This window comes from Varroa jacobsoni, unplaced genomic scaffold (genome assembly GCF_002532875.2).
Source record: "Varroa jacobsoni isolate VJ856 unplaced genomic scaffold, vjacob_1.0 scaffold_1088, whole genome shotgun sequence".
NCBI lineage: Eukaryota > Metazoa > Arthropoda > Arachnida > Mesostigmata > Varroidae > Varroa > Varroa jacobsoni.
The window spans coordinates 55,245-70,674 of record NW_019213990.1 but is presented as its reverse complement, the minus strand read 5'-3'; the positions used below and the strand labels follow the sequence as shown (position 1 = coordinate 70,674).

The following is a 15,430-nucleotide window of genomic DNA, read 5'->3' as shown; positions in this document are numbered from 1 at the left end:
TAAACGAATGCCGCTGTCTAATTTGGATCTAGGAGAATATATTTATACATGGATGAAGATGGTCAATCATGCTTCAACGTGTACACACACACACACACACACACGCAGACACGAAGATACACTCCGAGTGGCTGGACAATCCAGTGAAGCAAAAAAAAAAAAGAAAATATAATAAATAGTAAGAGACTTGTAAATGTTTGCCTGTGTTTTCTTCAGCTTGACGAAGCTGGGTATAGGACGTACGATCTGCGGATTGAAATGGGCTTCGCCCTTCGTAATGGTGACGTGTGGTACTGCGACGTTCATTATGATTCCGGCGTTAATAATCGCCTAGCGGAAAGTCGGACTGAGATACTCTAATATATATAATGAAGGCAACGAATCAGAAGTTCATCGCCAGATCGTTACTTTAGTTTGGAACGTTGAAATTTCGGCACAGCGTCAAAACTGGCGCTGTCGCTTTCTGTGCTCCTCCCCCCCCCCCCCCCCCCGAAGTTGATTAGATCAAGCACATATGGGTGTTATCATTAGTCTTGATAAAAATTAATGACGAAAGTAATAGCAGAAATGGTAGTGGTTAAATAACAGTCACAATAAAAGACAATATTAATAATATGGGAGTCTAGTTAGTGTTGCTCTTGTCCTGAGACACGGTGCCCTGCCAACTGGCGCTCTCAAGTTCGCGCACCCATTCAACTACGGAATAAAGAGGAGCGAAGTACCGCTCTTTGTTAATTCCAAGCAGACTAAGACGGTCATGCATTTCTATGGACTATGCCATACATACTGAACTTTCAGCGTACGTATCGACTTCGTCGAAGAATCTAGCACGATTAAAAAACTATGTGATTTAACGTGTGCGTATCTATTACGTGTGTATATTACTTTCATACGTTACCCATGCGTCAATTCGTTCGTCGTTGCTGGTGGAAGTTTTTCAAGAAGAACGTGGCAAACGTACAATATTTGAATGTACCCTGTTCGCACTGCTTTGTGGACAAGCTGAGCAGGAGGCACTTGGATCTACAGTGAAGTAAGACGTAAGTTCACAGATCGACAATGACAGCCATATGCGTGCTTAGGCGACACATTAGCATGAGTAGGAGGTTAGAATTGCATTCAGGCTTCTGCTATTAGATAGTTTCACGTCAGCGTATTGCAGAGATGTTAACTTAGTAGCAACGGCAAAGTACTGAGATTTTATACTTAGCCGAAAAGTTATTACGTGCGCCAACCTCCGCTGTTCCTTCCAGTTACGTGATCGGTGGCTGGCAGTGAAATTGCCTGTAGTTCTATTGCTGTTACAGCATTATAATTATATCTTGTGCTGCTGCCGAAACTAGCCGAGACAAAGACGCTATTCTGGATGAGCGATATAAACACGTATATGACATGTGAATGTATGCATGTATCATTATAGGATGGTTGACGTAGGGAGCACGATTCAGAAAGGGTCACTGTCGTTGAACAGACGGCCGATTGCTTTTCCTGTTGACTGCTGCTGAATAGAGCAGTGCAAGGTTCCCGCAACATAAGAGACGAACTCGTTGACGAGTTATCGTGGCAGCGGAGCTTGGCTTCCTTCCCCGCTTGCCCACCGCTCACTTGCCGTCTAGCTAGCTAAATGGACGGTCTAACGGCCGCCGCCGCCGCCGCCGCCACCGCCGCCATTATGGATTTATCTCGAATATGTTGTCGTTCTGGTGTTAATAAGGGAAACTAGTGCCATTTCTACTACCAGTCATTATTGCTTTGTCAATAACTTTTTGTCTGGCTATAAAGTCGATGTCGATGATGCCGGGACAACTGCTACCGAAGTCATAATTAGTCTTCATCATTGTCATCATTATATTATTACTATTTATTTATATATATGTGTATAGAGACTATGTGATTTATAGTTGCATTGTATATTGCTTCTAAAACTAGGCGTGTCCGCCTAAAATCACCTAAATCTACGCAATGGCTTTGGCCTGTTTTTATGGGCTATTGTTTCAAAGGTGAGCTTCGTGATAAACTTTAGCGATCGATGTAATGGACATATTTCACAACGTAGCTTGAGAAGCTAGGAAACACGTAAGGCTAATTTGAGTAAATGGGGCACTTTTGCGCAGTCCATTTAAAAAACTTATTGGAAACCTAGGCCGGAATTGCCTTATTCATTTCTACAAAATAGGCAAAGAATATAATTTTCATAAAAGAAATACACCAATGTGCTATGGAGAAACAGAAAAGTCTTTTGGGAAATTGTTGATAATCCATGAAATAAATGAGTTCAGTATTAGAAATACGGTTAATTGCAACGGAAAGTTAAGCAAAATGCGACGACGTTTGGCAAAAACGTTTCAACGGCAGATTTTTGGCAGAGTAACGAAGGGCAATGTTACCAATTTTTACCTGATCAAGGTAAAATCCGAGAAGGCCAGGATTTCAACGACGAACTGGAGCTTCGTGTAGAGCCTGAGTTTAATTTTACATATACTGATATATGTAATTTTATTAAACATTTTCAGGGACAAGGTCAGTTACCTCTTCGGCTAGCAAGATACATTCACTCCAATAACTGTCTAACTATAATGTTTGTATAGCAAGCCATGGCTGTAAAACCTGTAATCAAATATTTACAACGTAGTATTAGATAAAGGGTGCCATTGATCGAGTTCGTTCATTTTAGGGCTGATTATTAAACTGTACCAAGGTAACATGATTCATGTACTGTTCCGATGATAAAATTGGAATATTGCAAATCTAGGAAAAGGCTATTTGGTACGTGGCAATTGCCGTGAAGAACCTGTTAGTATATGCCCCAGCTAGAGTCTGCCCTATCTAGAGTACGAATAGGATTTAACTAATCTATGAACGGAAAAACGGACACGAGCAATTAAGTATTCAGCACCAACCAATCATGACTAAGCATGTTCACGCTCGCTCTTTCTGCCGTAGCCCATAGCTAGTTAGGCTTGTTCCCGTATAGCCTTCAGTGCCAATGCTCTACGCAGTTTTCATCTTGATCTTTCGCTAAAGCACGCGGAACAACATCGAAAAGACGCGGCGTTCGAAGTTCCGCCGATCGATCGATGGACAACGTTAGAAGCTGGCCCCCTATCGTTTTCTTTTCATCATGTACTTACGTATCAGGCGGCAAGCGTTTTCGCCTCGAACAAAGGAAAAATATGAAATTATCTTATATTTATCACTAGTAGAGTAGTTCAGTCGACTGACGCTGCTGTTAGACTAAGGTACAACTGTTAATACAGAATGCTATAATAGAGGTTAAGAACTTTCTTATAGTTACTACTTAGTATTAGCCCAGAACTGTTCAACTTTCAACAGATATTCAACTCCACGGTTAGATTTAGATCTAAAAAGTAAGCAGGTTGATATTATTACTATCAAGCAACGATCATTCGTAAGCAGCTTCCTCATATAGTTTAGGGCCGTAGTCTCACTTGAATATTCGTTATAGCCGTATCATTACAGGAGAAAAACATTCGTCTCGCCATTATTTCACACGCATGTCCGCCCGTATCGAATAAACGAAATAATAAAATATCTAACTAAGTCCAACGTCGATACTTTGGTAGATATTTTCTACGATGTTCCTTAGTAATGCTGCGATACACATATGTATATAGAAATCATGTATAACCATATATATGGTTATACATGATTTCTAATTAAACAGAGCTAAAATTAAAAGTTTCACAGATACACGTGTATGTTGTAAATACTTTTTTTCGTTGTTGCTACTGCTGTCGCTGCCACTAATATTCTACTATGATTTTCTGCAGGCCTGTGCTCTTTTCGGTGCTGATAATTCGATGAGAAAAGCCGTGAACAGTTTGGGACTAAATGCATGTTATAGGCGTTAGTATCACGGTGAAGCCGCGGAAGCGCAGAATGCCGCAGGATGGCCAACCAGGAGAACATCTTAGCGCTGATATCGCTCTCCTTTATTCTGGCTTGGATGCTCCGTTGATGTGCGCACGACGCGACAATGTCTCTGATTCTACAGTGATTCCTTTTCGATATTCTCTGCATATACCTAGCGGCTTGTGTCGATTTATCGGTACTACAGGAAGACGATCCATTTATGTGTGCGATAAAAGATCGACGTTAGACTCCCTTGCAAAGAGACTCGCCATCTGTCGCTCTTCTTTCCGCCGTGGCCACTACTACTACTGCAGAAAAAACGAAACAAAAATAACGCTCGAATAAATAGACGGTGATTAGAATACGGACGATTGCAGCCTATTGGCTACTTCGATTATCGCGCCGATCTCTCACGGATAACAGGCAGCCATCTTGAGTGCTTTCATGTCCGAATATTATCATCGTTTTGGTGTGATTTTTGTTATTAGTACTGTTGCTGTCACAATTGTTTATTAAACGCTATGCGGATCTCCTGAGAACAGGAGGGAGAACGGTAACCAACTGCTTGTTGCATAGTAGAACGGAATAACTTAACCTGAAGGGAGAAAGGCTATGAGGTGCATTGCTTACGAACAATGAGACCCACCATGGATCTCGCTTTGAACTGAGAGACAATACTAATGAGATTATGGTGTTCAATGCTTAACATAGACTTACTGCTGACGTATGGGCGGACTGTGCCGGTCTTATTTTTTACCTGACCGTCTGCTGAAAAATATCGTCATTGCTACAAGTGGCAACGTCGTTGTGCTAAGAATATAAACAAAAATCGATTCGTTTGCTTATACCCTGACTACGACAGCCAAGCAGGGAACTTGTTTTTCATTATCGATAACGGTGGTGTAACGGACCACCGTCAGGGCAAATAAGTTGCCAAGTAGCAAGGGACGCAGGCGAGCCGACCTGGATGGTAACGGTGTTTCGTGATACAGTTGAGATCTTTTGGGCTGTTGTGGTGAGAGTTCACGCGTCATCGGCTAATTCGACAAGAACCAGACCCCGTCATGGCCCTAAAAACGCTTATAGGTGCCTATCTAGAACATAAACTCTACCTACCGCCACTGGCATGCTGATTTTAGAAATAGGGACGCCAAGCGAAACCCTCTGCCTATTCGATTACGTTACGTGTCAGTCTATACTGTTATATATTTGTTATCGTGTACTCAGCTCGTCGGGTCTATATGCAGGTATATGTACAAAAAATGAGCAAGTGCGCTTCCACTGAGTGTATTATATATCTGAGAGGTAATGGCCTTCTAGCACCTTTTTGTCTACCACCGTTTTTGAGAAAAACAGAATGTTAAAATTGAATTCGCTTACGGCACAGCCACGAAATGGTCCGCATGTGCATGGAGCTGGTCGCTGAAGACCATCAAGGCGTAATAACTACGATGTTGTTCTGCGCGACGTTAATATATAAAACCTTTTAAATCTTCGAAAATTGTTTTCCGAAGCGCCGTGTGCGTGTGCGTGTGATAATACCAGTGTTTGTTTGTTTAAGTTTTAGATATCGTTAGAAAAACTGCTCAAATCCGAATCATCATTTGAAAAATAACTTACAGGGTATGCGTTAGAGGACTATGTTATCAAGGGGCGAACATTACTATATCTGAGCAACAAGAGCTTGGTCTCTTCGAGAACGTAGGAATATTAATTATAAGCAGTAATATATGGGGGAGTCGTTCTTCAACTGTAAAGGATGTTCCGGTAAGAATCGACAATATATGAAAAATCGAAGGGCTATACAGTACATACCTTGAAATCAGCGTTTTTCGGACCGCTCTGAAGTGGAGAAAAATAGAAATTTGATTAAATCATACATACAATTTTAACTAGACCTCCCCGTTCAATATGATACACTAGCGAAAGAGCAGATCACTTCAGGCGGTGTCAATTTGGCTCCTACCTGTCCGCTTCCCGATTGAATCTCATCTCTATTAGACGTCCTGACTGGTGAACCATGGCATGAACACATAGTAACAGCCTTTTATTTATTCATCTTATCATAAACGAACCCTGCCTTCATTTTTCCACATGGATCATATTTTTATTAGCTTCGCACGATGTCATCACGTCAATGAAAAATCGCTGGTAAAGAGAAATCACATACATTCTATAGAATGCAAGCGTCGTCTTCAGCCACTCGTGTAAAACAAAAAACGAGAATCTATCCCGTATGATCGACAGGCCAATGGTGCGGCTCGTACAGATCTAAATCAATACCATTCAAATTGAAAAGAACAAACGTCGAACGAGGGGTTTGTTGAGGGGTCGTTGTTGTTAATGGTTGCGCCCATGATAGCGGCGACGATCGAAGCAGCATGCTGATCGTAGGATTGTGATGACAGATCGTTGTCGTTCTAGTGGCTGATAACAAAAGATGTTGTAAAGAAGTTTTTATTTCTATTTGGTAGATGTTTGTCGACGCGATCGTTGTTGGGGGCAGAAGACGACTCAAGCTATTGTGAAGTGTGTGTTTCACTCGATTTATTCAGTCGAGGATTAGTGTTCAACGTGTAAAAATGATAATAATGGTCATAAACAATGTGGCCTATATCATTCATTTGCGCCGCGATAGCAACTGATGACCCAACCGAGCGCGTTTCGTGCATCTAATTATTTGTTTATCTAATAAGCCGTTTCATTCTTTCCAGTAGGCAATCTACAGTGAAAATTTGGTAGCATTTCAGTCTGCAATTGGCTTTCTGCAGAAACCCGTGCTGTAAGCGCAGGCCTGTACTCTCTACTCCACCATGTTCTGACCCTTACTTTCCATGTGTGCATTTGTCTTTTTTTTTTTTCTTTTTTGGAGTCTCTGCCAGTAAAAAATACAAGGACCGGAGAAGACGACTCGTATCTGTTGTTTACTTACAGCCACCTGTATACTACCGGCAGCTTTTACCAACTCGCATTATTCGTACCCAGGCCAGGCCATTAGTATTGGAGAAGACATTCTTTCACAGTAAAAAGTATCACTGCTCAATTCATGCACAGGAATGACGAAAATAGACATCGGTGGTGTCGATGCGGATTCGGATGTGGAGCTGATCGATTGGTCAGTGTCGCTCGATCCCTTTTAGGCGCTTAGGGATGTTTCTTAAGAGCTCAGACTAGTTTCCCGAACTCAGCTGTGAATGTCCCTGAAAACGACAGGGAGCATCCGATACGTCCACAAGAAACACAAAAATATTAGGAACAGCAGCGACAACGCTCGAGAGGGTCCCGCTCCGTCGCTCTGACGCTCGGCCACAAAGCTGCTACTGCGTCGACGACGACCGAAACAGCGATAACTATGACAACCAGCAGCAAATGTCCGACAGCGGCTGATCAGGCCGAGGCGTCCGGCCGCTAGCAGTTCTTTCGATGACATTAGCAGCGCAGCGGCAATAATTGATATTTGCAAATCGTTCGACTGTGACCGGTCACTACGGCGTCAAGTTGTTCAATGATCGCGTTATGCCAGGCGGATCTCGGTGATGGCGACAGCCTTTCGACTCCGTCGGATACCAGTAGTAGTGTCCTACTGCCGTAAATAACTGAGCATTGTCGTCAGGGCGGACGATGGGACTCCTTCAGAAGTCAATCTCTGCAGCCAGCCGAAGAACATGTGTTCGATTTGATAGTGAGTCAATCAAGATATTTGTTCGAGGCACGCAGCGTAGGTCTATAAAAAAGTATAACTCAATTGATTGCTACGCACATTATTACATTGAGCAGGTTTGATCTATTGACGCCGATGGTGTGCGTGTTCGCTTTTCCATAGAGTTCACTGTGCGATTAATCATTTACGGGACGATTTGTCAATCTGAACAATACGTACTGTTTAAAGAACACGGCTTGTAGATAAGCAGTATAAATGGAACGCTTTTCTATAATTAACTCTAGAATATACCTAATTTGGCAGTAGATTCTTAGTTTGCATTTCTTCTATAGTTCCGCTTCGTTGAAGATTGTACAAAATCGGCAACGGTTACCGTTGTGACGATACCAAACTACGATGCTTATGCCAAATAGTACGTGTCCATTAGTGTTGATTTATTTTAAGTTGAGAAGTTAACAGGTGATATTATGCTGCAGCGGCCCAACTTGACAAGTGATCTGTTCTGGATGGAGACGGTTAGTGCTATTTTTACTGTTGACGGACGGCGGATGTTGGCCGTTTGCCGACAGCGTCAGCTAGGAAACCTACCAACGTCAGGCCATAATCTGCAGTGATAATGACAACCATAGCAAGTGCAGTAGTCTCTCGCCCTTCTCCGATCCACCTATCTTTATTTTAATTCTTCTACGCTTCTTCGCATCGTCCTTTGCTGTGGCAGCTCGAAAGGCTCGATCTACGGGTTAACCTCGTAACCTTCATTAGAACACTGCTCCATTTTTTCCAAGCTTCCGTCATCGTCGCTATTGTTGGGTAAGCGAAAAGCAACTTCGGTGGTTTCGGCGAGGTCCTCATGGCTAGCAATGAAACACGTCCTCGCCGTTGTCGGAGGCCGGGACCAGTTTCTACCCTTGTGTTCTGTTTCCATCGCTTTCAGCGACGCACTCATTTGTTGGCCACCATCGGTATGATTTATCACTCGCTGTGTTACCATGGGTCACTATTCGTTCGAGAAGACCTCACACAATTCCGCTTAGTCAGATTTGCTGTGGGCAGTATTAACTCTGTTTAACGACGTATTTATGTACATTGAGCCAACAACGAGCAAGTTCAGGACGTGTATGGGTAAATGTCAACTTAATACATTTGACAATAAAATAGAATGGTACTGATTCTTCGTTGGCATTCTGCTGCGGTTGTTCGCCATGTTTCTTCCTTGACAACGCCGACCACTGCAATTTTTCTATGGTCATCATTAAACGTTGGCCAGCAGCAGCGCCATCATTCACTGTGTCGTCGATCTGTGTCACTTCGCGCGTCATCCCTCTATTTTAACAAGAGCGTATTACTGCTAAATCGTCAATTCCGAGGACGACGAAGTATCAATGCGAACCTTAGCGCGCCAATTTGGTTTTCCATTGAATCTTCGCTTGTCTTCGTTCCTTCTGCGCCACTTGAAGATGCATGTTTTTATCCTCGCTTCTCGAACTTTGGGAGGCGCTAAACGAATTTCGCAAACAAAAGAAAACAGTTTCCCTGATTAAGGATGCGCTATAAAGTACACACAGAGTGGGGAAGTCGTTTGGCAGTTTTCTGCAACCGCACTTGATCTCCATAATAAATTCCCTCCTTGAGCAAGCGTCAACAAAGCAAAAGAGACGACCGCACCTGAATAGCAACGAAACAAACGATCTAACTTCTAGTTCTTCTGAAGATGAGCTGCTTGGATAACGCTAATTTATAAGTAAGTATTCAAAGTGCTCTCAAGATTGTGGTAACCACATCGGCCTCATTTGATAACATCGAGATCCAACAAATACAGCGACAACCAAGCGAACTTAATCAATGTATCTGATTTTGTCTCCTCTTTATTGATGACGAGCTGTTACTAAGGCTTTTTTTTTTTATTTAAATGATAGCTGACCTACTAGTAAAGGAATATAGTTCGTGTACAATTGTTTCAAAGCACCACGCAACGGCGTTATGTATATGTAGTGCATCATAAGGGAAATAGTGTCGCACTATCTATTTTTGCATAGTTCTAGTTGAGGTCTACACTGTTGATAGCGTTCCGGGAGGGGTATATAGCGCGGCGAGCGAATCTGATTGTGCATGATATTTGTTCAGCAACAATATAATAAAAATTCTGACTTTTTTTTTCTAGTTGTTGGTGTTTTTTGATCCTAGGTATGTTCAGTTATGGGTGCTTGGCGGATAAAACGATCGAGCCACCACTCGGGCGTATTGATCTAATTGACACGCTTCCTTGGATCACACCCATCCAACTCTGTAGAGCTATTGACAACGGAAACATTCGAACATTTCTGAACATAGAAATAGAAGGGATCATAATGGCAAATGACAGTTAGGAACATGGATAACGATCCTCCTAGCCTCGGCTTACCTGAACTTCCCACGGTGAACGATTAAGTCGTCAGTCACGCCGCCTAGACATACATGCATATGTGTATTATAAAATAATGAAGATTACGCATTATCATTATTTTACAGCATGATGTACGATATGGAAAATAGACGGGGGGGCGACTAAATTTGACCTTCTGCCCGGGCTTCCTTCTTCCCAGACCCCTAGCGTCGACGTTATTAATGTTGTTGCCGCGTCAGTGGCAGCAGCAGCAGCAGCAGCTTTAAAATGTTAGAAAAATCTTCAACAAAACGTCACACGCCGACCTTATCTGCATACAGCTATCGTTGAGCTACCTCGTCAATAGAAAAACTGATGAATGGGACGCCATAGGGTCAATCGTTTATCTGTCGAGGATTCCCTTATCACTGGGCAATACGACTGCGATCCTGAATAGCACTTAGCTCAGGACACTTGTTGAACACTTGCATAGTAATAGAGCAACGCCTATGCTAAAACAAAGACGAACAAGACATCATTGAAAATAATAGCTTGTCAAGATAAACTCCCGTAAGCATGATCATGGTGATGGTGGTCGCACTATATATATATATATGGGAAAATCATACTCTCTATAATTTATGTACTCGATGACCAACAGAGTCTCACATGACTATTGTCCGCGTCGTTACGATTACTGCCTTCTGATCTACATCTGTGATTTGGGCGAAACTGCGTAACGAGGTAAAACCTGTATTAGCATTACCTTTTGTCTCCGATATGTTTGTAGGAACGAGCAGATCTTCTCGTTCTCATATGTAACCTGTCTCTTAGTGCTATATGTGGTATACTCTGGTTTATTGGTTGAACTTATTTGCCTATTATGCTACCAGTGTTTCACAGTAGGCGTATGTGGCCTTTTTCGCTACGCTACTCAACTTTATATAACCATTTCGAGTTATTAACTTTGTGCTAGCATATGGTTCAATTTGACGGCTGACCGTGGGAGTGAATCTAAGTGTGGCCTGATCAAAAAATGATGGAATAATTTAGCTTGCGAAACGCGATTACCCAGACGAAGACGCCCATTGCGGAATGATTCAGTTGTGGTCGATTTTTCTGTGATGTGCTTGCTACCCGTGACCCAATATGAGCAACGATTTGAGACGGCTAAATCGCAGAGAAATCAGACAGGACGAGTAAGAGATCCTGTCATCGTTACACCTGTCAGTCAAGCAAGGCTCTCCATGAGCAGGAAAAAGGAACCCCATAGACTTGTCAGCCCTGTTGCTTACTACTCGTCATGGCTTCCGTCTAGTGCTGATGGGGTAAGTATTGACAACCGGCAAGGATCGTGCTGTCCAAGAATGATCCTCGCGCTTGTAGAAATCGAAACAGCTTGTAATTGTTGCTTGTCCTGTGATAAGAGCTCCTCAAACAAACCGTGCATCGAAGACTTGTCATAAGCACAGCATTGTCGAAGGCAAAGAAATCAGAAGAAAACATGAGAGTTTAATGGCGAGACGTCACGGCAGCAGCAGCAGCAGCGCGGGCGATAACAACAACAGGACGAAAATAAGTGATCTGACATTTATTTGTTATTTGATTGTATCCATGAACGGATCGCAACGAAAACGCTTACCCCAAGTCACTGTGCTTGATTGAAGTAATATGGCAGCGGGACTATGGTCGCTTGTTCATAACAAAAAGCCAGATACTAAATTCAGCGACATAACTGCTCCACACTTTACACATTCTTAGGACGAAACCGCTGCCGACATCGGTCCGGCGATTAGATTACCGTAATGGTAAGATACACCAGGACCATTTGATGTGTCCTGGCACAAAGGGTCCTATCTGTTGGAACGCTACAGATTTGTCGACCAAAACGGCATTCAGCTGAATTGTTAGAATCGTCGGAATACAAAAGGTGATCGTGGAATCTATCCCAGTTTGTCAACAGCTTTTTGTTTTCACTTGCGAAAACTATCTTCGTATCGTCACCAAGCTAAAATAACAACGAGGTGCTAGCAGCGTTTCGAAATCCCTAGTAAGAGCCGACACTTGAGATTTTACCCTCTACTTGACAACATTGTATGTATATGTATTAGTTGACTTGTTCATTTGGCATTAAGGGCTTTGACACTTTCATTCATTCAACTTAAGTTGTCATTGGTCAACTAACTTGCCAGCTGAGAACAACGACCAGATAGTCTCAACTTTATTTCTTCCTCTCGCGTCCTTAGTCCATGCGTGGTACGTTTGTCGATCTGTCGTGATTGTTGCTGTAAGGTCACGACAGCTGTGGTGGCGAGAGCATCAACAACAGCTAGAGGACTTATGCCACTCAAGTAGCTCGGCTGTCTAGTCAGTCGTTTTCGGTAACGTGACGGTGCCGATGGTCGTACGCCAAAGTGGGCGGGCGCTGAACTGAAGAAACCTGGCTGCGCTCGTTGGCTGTTGGAAGTAATACCCGATTCTCGCAAGAGAGAATGGGTTCTTAATCCCGCGGTGGCGACCGGGTGGTCACCGCCTCTTCGTGCCTGTAGTCATAACACCGGCGAGGATATAGGGCGACGCAGATTCGAGAGGAAAAGAATTGAATCGTTCAGTGTAGCTTAGTCGGTCGGTCGGTCGGTCGGTCGGTCGCTGCAACAGCGCACGAAAAAGACAATAAACTTCGTTGATGAGTGAGTACTACTGGGGTACCGCTGCTATCGGTGCAGCATCGTAGTGTAAGCGGTACATACCTCACGAGAAGAGAGGCGCTCGCTAATACGTCCGTAGGCTGCAGGGGAATGGAGTTGGCAATTGGCGACTGCCCATTCAAACACATACACACACGAGAATCAACTCTCACATAGCATGCACACAATTATCATAATGCATGTTCATTGTTTTCTGGCGTGCTCAACGTTCTTTGTTGCACATATATATACATCGTCGTGCATAGCGGGGTGGACCGCTCAAACTCGTTGGCCGTTTACAAAGGTAGGTGCAGAGGTGTACAGAGATGCTTGCCGCTATTAGGTCTCGTTACGGTCAATCGCTTCATTGCGAAGCACGAATCATCTCTCCTCAGATAAATATTGTCTCATAGACGACGACACAACTGGCTGAAGAACTTTGGCTAATCGTTGTTAGCGGTCAACGGTGCGCACAAAGGATCGTTGCATGCGTACAGGTCTATACAACAAATTGTTGTAGTGAGAAATGGAGACTGTTCGTTCTGCGCCAATTTGTTCGAATTTACTTGTCAACAATGCCAGTTGAACATGTTTCAGACGCCGGGGGTAGATATGACTGATGATGAGTGAAATCAAAGAACAGATGTGCTTAGGCCCAATTGGACATGCACATGATAGACATAGCTAATATCATTCGTTATCAAATGACGATAAGCGTTAAGCGACGATAAGCGTGTCGATGATTTGGTAGTTACGAGCGAATTGTCAGAATAGTAGATTACCTTTGCTACCCCCCCTCCCCCCCCCACGCCCACGATAATCACGAAGAGACAACTCTAGCCCATCGATTTTGTTGCTATGGCTCGTTATGGAGGAAACAAGACCAAGTGTCATTGCCTTTTACACTTTAGTGTTTGTCGGTTTAGCGTTGTCTGCTTATCAGGGTGTGTGCGATTTTCATTGAACAACATTGAAGATGAACAGGAGGTGCTCGCCCGTAGACATCACGGTCTCGCAGTGTCGAGGTTCGCTCTTTTCCCTCGTTAGCAATGAATGAACTGTTTAATCAGTTCTTCGTCGTCCGTTTAATCTACGCCTTTATCTAGTTGTTGACCTATTGAATCGCTTATGAAAATGGCGTAAACAAACATGCACATAGCTACATATAAGAGGTGTACACGTAGTCAACGCAAGATAGATCCTCATTTACGGGTATAATATATATATATATATATTTATTCAACTATTGCTTCAATAGCGGGCGGCGTACACGGCAGCCACCATCACGACTGCGAGACGGAAAGAACAAAAGCTGGAAGCAGGAAACCGTGTGGAGTGTGGTTTTCGCTGCACCTCGGTACATTAACAACGGTTTTTAATGGAACGCACTGCTGTGACTCCAGCCACATACATTAGATTCAATTTCGAATGAATGAATCCACCGTAGACAAGAGGCAATAACACGGTCAAGCTATAGCTTTCTGCTCGTCGAAGCGAGCGACAGTTAGATAACGCTATACGTTACTGTTAGGACAAGCCACAGACACTGGAATGAATGAACAGCCAGACACAGGCGGACGCACCCTGCGATCGGGACGGCAAATAGTATTCTACTTGCTCATCAACGTGTCCAAATTAATTTCAACTTGACCATTATGACCTGACGCCATTGCTTCATCAAAGAGCCATCTAGTCGTCAGTCAATGAAGGCGAATCATATGAGGTACCCCTCCCACATTGTTTTCAAGTTGCAGAACGAACAAACCGAAAACACAAGAGAACATTTAAGAACTAAAACAGCTAGGCTAAAAAAAAAAAAAGCTGAAATGCACATGTTTTTTTTGCCGTCTGAAGGACGAGAACGCCGACACGCAAACTCCTCATCAGCACCGTAACTCAAATATGAACAGAAATTCTGTCGATACAAAGTAGACACCGACGTGATATCTCGTTACAATATATTAGCTACTGAGCCGTAGTCCTTGATCACGCTCTACCACGACTCAGCGACGATTCAACTAAAAAGAACCGTGATGGCCGAACAAAATAACAATAGCATAGACACGTAGAAGGGTTACGGTGCATCTCGGTCGCTGAAGCAAGTTTTGGTGCCTTCAAAAATGGCAAGTGCGGTGAAAATCACAAGCTATAAGGTTGCCGAGTCTTGTCGCCGTATCTCTTTCGTAATTCCCACATGTGTGAAGCACATGTTGACGTGTTTATTTTCTCCCGGTTCGGCCCCGCCATACGGATAAGCCGGCAGGATCGAAGTACGGCCAGTGCTTTTGGGCAACTCAATGATCTGACTTGGTACTAGTATGCTCGAAGCCCGACGATGACGGTCCTTAGTGCTTGTTGAAATAGCATATGTCTTCACTGAGTAGCCTATGATGCTTCGTCGTATAGCCGCTCGTCCGACGACGCGTAGAAATAGACTGCGCAAAGGTGCATAATTAGTAATTGCGCCGTAGAAGTAATGCTGGTAGCAATAATGTGTCTACCAATTACGCAGACAAAACGGTTATACAGCCGAGAGCGAAACAAAATGTGCCTATTTGTCGTCCGATACTGACAATCTGAGCTCTGAACGGATGATATTTTCAGTAGACATATAGCAAGTAGAAAACGCACAACAATCGGTAGTGCCACGAGCCTGGTAAGCGTTATCAACGTAATCAGAGTAACTTTGACGAACGAGACCGACGGCTGATGACGCCATTTAGCGGAAATAAAACGATGGAGGCATTAAAATATACAGTTCATTGTTTCGATGAATTCTGCATTCGAAAGAAGGGGTATTAAAGAAACTGCAGGCAATACTGACGATGGAGATCAGCGAAATATAAC

General features: G+C 43.3%; 1 protein-coding gene and 1 long non-coding RNA gene across 2 annotated transcripts in view; one reads left to right on the top strand and one right to left on the bottom strand.

The window, feature by feature from the left end:
• LOC111266487 (uncharacterized) overlaps window positions 1-15,430 on the top strand; it is a 73,667-nt gene that overhangs the window by 26,176 nt on the left and 32,061 nt on the right. The window lies entirely within an intron of this gene.
• LOC147752678 (uncharacterized) overlaps window positions 6,669-15,430 on the bottom strand; it is a 16,137-nt gene continuing 7,375 nt past the window's right edge. The window contains exon 2 of the long non-coding RNA XR_015313476.1: window positions 6,669-12,545. This is a non-coding gene — a long non-coding RNA (uncharacterized LOC147752678). The remainder of the gene's footprint in view (window positions 12,546-15,430) is intronic.